Genomic DNA, 5792 nt, shown 5'->3' on the forward strand with positions numbered 1-5792 from the left:
GGGGCGGGCGCATCATCCCATTTCACAGCAAAGAAAACTGAGGCTCCGATGTGGTAACTTGCCCAAAGTTTCCCAGCACAGTAGGCGGTCAAGGCGGGGTTTGAGCCCTGTCTCCAGCGCCCCCCCCCCTCCGCCCCGCCTCCCCAGCTCCCCAGCCCTCATTCCTCAATCCATGCTGCCCCAAAGGGAGGGGTGGGGAGTGATGAGTAGGTAGGTTTTGAAGTCCCTCTGGTGTGAGTGGCCTGGATGGGCCTGTGTCAAGTGCCCGGATGCCCCAGCAGCCCAGGGAACCAGCAAGCCCCAGGGCAGAGTTCTGGGAAATCCGGCTTATTAGCTCTGGGTTTATTAGCTCTGTAATGACTGTTTACGAGCTGAGAAGTGTTTGCCCTGCTGAGGGGCATGGGCACCCCTCCTGAGTGTGTCCCAGTGCAGGGCCCGGCAGCTCAAAGCCTGGCCTCTGGCTCAGTGATCTGGGGGCTCACGGGGGCTCACCTCTCTGTGGAGTATGGCCTCGCTGCCCTGGCCCGTGTGGCTCAGTTGGTTGAGCATCATCCTGTGCACTAGAAGGTCGCTGGTTCGATTCCCAGTCAGGGCACATGCCCCAGTTGTGTGGGCTTGATCCCCAGTCGGGGGCGTACAGGAGGCAGCCGATCGCTGTTTCTCCCCCCCCCCCCCGTCCCCTAACATCAATTAAAAAAGCATATATATATATCTCCTAGCTCATGGTGACCAGGGCACCTGGGGGATGCTCAGCATTTTAAACATATACACACTGAGGCTCAGAGATGTTAAGTGGCTTGTCCAAGATCACACAGCATTTATGGCTGAGCCTAAGACCGTCTGCCCATTTGGACAGTGTTTTCACGGTCTGGAGCCAGGCCACAGCGGGGAGGAGGTTGGAAGATGGGTGGACTCCTCCATTGCAAACACAGACAGCCCCGCGCTGGGTACTGAGAGGGGTCGTGTCTGGGAACAGCCTAGTCACACCCGGGTGTCAGGGAGTCCAGAGAGTCCCAGAGGGGCATCTGGGTGGGCACCATGGTGGGCCCAGCACTGTGTCCACTTAGGGACACCTGGCGCACTCTCACTTCCTGTGGTGCCCGCCCCGTGTTCCCGGCAGCTGCATCATCTTAGGACGCGGGCACACGTGTCTCGGGTGCTCCAGCTCAGCTGGCTCCCTGGACCCAAGGAGCCCCATGGGCATTCACGCCTCTGCCAGCCCCACGGCGGGGGGGGGGGGGGGGGCCGTGATCCTGAGATGGCGATGGGTGTGCAGAGCGCTCTTGGGGTCTCCTCTGCTCGAGAACGGGGCAGCCCCCTCCCCACCCCCACACGCGCACACTCTGCCCTTGGCAGCACCCTGGAACCCAACACCGCTTCCCGTGTCTGTGGTCGGCCACGCCACCCAAGCCACTCTAACTGGGTCGCGGGGAGCCCAGAACCTGGGTCTGATGGGAAAAGGCTGGTGGGTCACCAAGCACCTGAGGCTGCCCCTCCAGGTCGTGTCTTCCGAGCTGAGTTTGAGCAAAGCCCTTCAGGGGTGGGGTGACCTAGGGGGCTCTCTGGGCAGGTGTTGGTGAGCGGGACCGGTCCCCGGGGGACGTGCGTCTGGCACAAATGGCAGGTGTTTCCATTTTTCCTCTCCTTGCCCATGCAGGGTGGTGTGTGTGTACATGTGTGTGTATGTGCACGTGTGTGTGTGTGTGTGTGTGTGCGCGCGCGCTGCTGGCACCTCTGGGGAAGTGGGTGCCTGCCAGGAGGAGGAGTCCCTTTCCTCCCCGCCTGTCTGACTTTGATGATTGAGTTTCAGCCACCAACTGGGACAGTTTCTTTCCTCCCCTTTCTCTTCCCAAATCCTGTCCCCGCTCCTCTTGCCGGGCAGGGAGGTGTGCAGGCAGCGTGGGGACCCGTGGAGGGACACCAGGGTAGGACAGCCTTGCCGTGAGCTGCTCCTTCCGGGCGTGGTGGGTCAGAGAGGCAGGGGTTCGCTGGGGGTTGCACAGCGGCGCGTGGGGGCCGCTTCCTCTTTCTCTTTGCAGCTTTCTAAAAACGACGGGTTCCCAGAAGGGCTGTGGGAGGGAAAATCGCGTTTTGGTTTCTGTGGCAGGGAAGCAGGGAGACCCGGCCACTTCCTCGCGGGGGGGCCCCCCCATCCTGTGAGTCAGCGGGGGGCGGGGGGGGGCCAGCAGGGCCGCCCAGCCTCTGGGGCAGCTGGAAGTCACTCCTCCCTGCAGGCGGCCCCTCAGCTTCCTGCTCACCTAGAGGTTGATGGCCGCCTCTTTCCTCTCTTGGAGGGGCCTGCTCGCCCCTTGTCCGAGGGCCTCTCCCTCCCCATTTGTGGCCACAGGCGGGGTGAGGGTTAGAGCCCTCCTGTCCATCACCTGCCTGGGGTCCGAGCTGCTGCTGCTGGCTCCCTGCCCTGGGTCCCAAAGCCCTCAAAGCCTCGGGGTGATGGAGACCCCGCCCACCTTTAGCAAGACGGAGGCGTCTTCTGGAACCTGCTAGTGTGGGTTGGTGGCTGGCAGGTAGAGCCAGGGGGAGGGGGCTGGATCCAGACTCCTTGGTGCAGGTGGTACGGAGGGGGGGTTTTGGGGGGGGCAGACAGGGAGGCGGGTGGGGAGGCCCCCAGCACCATGCCTGGATGCACAGGGGTGCTGTCGGGACCTCCCTGGGAGACTGTGTGCCCTGGCGATGTGTCTGGACAGAGCGTCCCTGGCAGTGCCCAGCCCCGCCCTTAGTGGGGAAACCGGCTTCTGAGGCTGCTGCTCGCTGGCCTAGGCTGCTGGGCATGAGGTGGGGGGGGGGGGCTCAACCCATGATGATTGGAGTGTTGTACCCCCCAACCCCATGCTGGACCCCACCCTAAGCCCCCTCCCTCTCCCCAGGCTCCTTAGGAGTCTCCTCACAACTCTAGGCTGAGGACCTTTCTGGGAGGCCCCACCGAGTTGGGGCTCAGCTTAGGCAGGTGGCAGGGGCTGAGCCAGGCGGACAGGCCCTCAGACCTCCCTCCTCCCATCGTGGCTGGGAGCTGCGGCGGCAGGGGTCTGAGAGCAGCGGATGTGACTGGGCCAGGAGGAAGCCTGGTCCCAGGATGTCACAATTTCCTGCAGTGAGCAAGCACTTCTGGGGCGCAGGAGATAAGTTGTGGGCGGGGTGCTCCCGGAGCTCCAGCCCTTGTTCTGCCCGGGCTCTGCGGCCTGGCTCCTCCACGCCCTAGACTCTGCTCTGCAGGGTCCAGAGTGGGTGTGGCCACCCCTGCACTGCCACCCCCTGACCCTCACCCCTGAGCCCTAAGGAAGGGGCTGGGAGGGGCTCACAGGCCAGGACTTGGCACTGCTCTGTGAAGATGGGTACGTGGCTCTCCTAGGTACCACACTCCTCCCCAGAAAATGCGCCCCACCCCTGCCTCTGCTCCCTTCTCAGAACCCCCAGGATTGCCGGGGCAGCCCCATCCTCCAGTCCTTCAGCCTTGGATTGTGCCTGCCTCCCCCTTCCCTGCCCCCCCTTTAGGTTGGCGCTGATGCCAGCAGCACAGCGGGTCCTGGGCCAGGGGTCCCAGCCGGGGGTGGTATGGCCTTGGGATGGGAGGGCTGGCTGGGAGTCTGGGCTGTGCTGGGGTTGGGGACAGGCCGTCCACCGGGGACTCAATCTGGGACAGCATCCTCCATCCTCCATCCTCGGCCCCGGTCACAGTGGGCGGGGCCCAGGCACTCAGTGGAGCTTCCCGAGGAGGCCGCGTCCCGGGCTGGCTGCAGGGCTGGGGGTGACCGTTCCTGCCCAGGGTGGCTGTGGACTGACCACCTGCCGCCTTGCATGTGCCCCTCGCACCTGCTCTCAGGCTGGCTGGCTGTCAGGCTGTCAGGCCGTGCCGCCCAGGGCCGCGGGGACACTCGCATGTCGGCAGACCTGCGGAGCCGGCGAGAAGCAGGTTGATTCTGTCTGGTGGTGGCAGGGAAGGCCTCCTGGAGGAAGTGACATTTTACTTTCCTTAAAGCAGCTGGTAGGTAGGCGTGACCCTGGCATGCCAGGTGCTGGGCCTCAGATAAGAGGAGGTGCGAGCTGGGGGGCCGGGCCAGGATGTGTCTGGTGGGGTGTGGTCGCTCTGAGTTCCAGAAGGATCCTGCCTGTTTGGTGGCCTGACCAGAGCTCGGCCTGGCAGCCCCGCTCACCTCCGCCTTCCTCTGCTGCCCGCCTGCCTCCCTTCTTGGTGCCTGTTTCCCAGGACAGCTCACCCCGTGCCCTCTCTCTGCCCCCTGGTCCCGAAGGAGGCCAGGCCGGGTACTTGCCATGCGGGGCCCAGGGGAGCCTGTTGTCTTGGAGCTGTCCCCAGGGTGGGCTCCGAGTGGCATCGTCACATGCCTCCCGGGACTGAGGAGCCCACTGCCCGTGACTTCCATGCCCTGGGGCCTGGGCTGAGGACTCCTAGCGCTTGGGTAGAGAAGGTGGACACCTGAGTCTGCTGGTCGGGCCTGAAAGAAGCAGGAAGTGTCTGGAGCCCCTGCTCTGCCTCGGGTCCTTCCCCAGAGCCCCCTCCCCACCCAGAGTTCAGAACCAGAGGCTCTGATCCGCTATGTAGAGCGAAGGGCCTAGTGCTGTCCTGTGACTCAAAGGAGGGCCCAGACCCACCCCAGCCTCTGGGCTCCTCTGGGTGCCCAGGGCCCTCTAGAGACTGCAGTTTGCAAAGTGCTCAGATGCTGACAGTATTTTCTGTGGCCTGGATTCTCCACTGTCTCCCCGACAGGGTGCCTTCCCGCCCTGAGTGCACCCCAGCTCTAGCGAGGGTGGGGGCACCCGTTTCCCAAGGAGACCTCGAGCCCTGCAGCCAGAGTGACATGCGTCCCAGCTGCTCCCCTTCCTGGCGCTGAGCGTGGGCGAGTTACTTAGCGTCTCTGAGCCTCCGTTCCCCACCCACCAAACGGAAGCGATGATGATGTCCCCCGACAGGGGTGTTGGGGACAGAGCGGGATGATGCCGGGCAGGCCAGCAAGGCTGGTGCACTGAGGACTGGACCCTGCCCGCCCGCAGTCCTCAGGGCTCTCCTTTAAGTGCGCTGCTGCCCGGCTGTGCGGGGGTATGTGTAGCCGCACTTCTCAGAGAAAATGGGTACCACCCACTTACTCCCTTTTCTTTAAAAAAATAAATGAAGTAAATAAATATATATATATATATTTACTTCACAGAGGAAGGGACAAGGGGAGAGAGATAGAAACATCAATGATGAGAGAGAATCACTGATCGGCTGTCTCCACGCCCTCTACTGGGGATGGAGCCCATAACCCAGGCATGTGCCCCGACCCAGGAATCGAACCGTGACCTCCTGGTTCATAGGTCGACGCTCAACCCTGAGCCACACCGGCCGAGCTCATTCCCCTTTCCATGCTTCATTTTACGTTGGGTGGATGTCACCCCGATATGTGAACGAACCCCAACAATAGCAATGAGAACACTTCCAATGGTTTGAACACTGCCCTTCCTTTCCTCCAGGCTTTAGGCCGAGAGCCCAGGGAGCTGCCCCGCTGGCCTGGAGCGGCTGTCTGTCGCTCCACCTCCACACGCATGCGCCCACCTGTCCATGCAGCTGAGGCCTGACCCCGAACCTCCCTGCAGAGCGAGGAGGGGCTAGAACATGCTCTGGAGGCCTCGGCGACAGACCCAGCGCGCCGTGAGCTGAGCCCACACTCAGAAGGTAGGAAGCTGGGTAGCCGGAGGGTGACCCATGTGCTGGCTACTTCCCGCTGTTTACTTGATGTTCAACAATACGTAGTGTTGCCACCTGTGGGCCACGCTCATGC

At 63.0% G+C, this 5792-nt stretch overlaps 1 protein-coding gene across 1 annotated transcript in view; it reads left to right on the forward strand.

Moving 5' to 3' along the window:
* The first annotated feature begins 5484 nt into the window (after nt 1-5484).
* The window catches only part of RHBDF2 (rhomboid 5 homolog 2), an 8823-nt gene continuing 8515 nt past the window's right edge, over nt 5485-5792 (forward strand). The window contains exon 1 of the mRNA XM_014450790.2: nt 5485-5686. The gene's annotated coding sequence lies outside the window, so the exon portion shown is untranslated. The remainder of the gene's footprint in view (nt 5687-5792) is intronic.

This window comes from Myotis lucifugus, unplaced genomic scaffold (assembly GCF_000147115.1).
Source record: "Myotis lucifugus unplaced genomic scaffold, Myoluc2.0 scaffold_3785, whole genome shotgun sequence".
Classification (NCBI taxonomy): Eukaryota; Metazoa; Chordata; class Mammalia; order Chiroptera; family Vespertilionidae; genus Myotis; species Myotis lucifugus.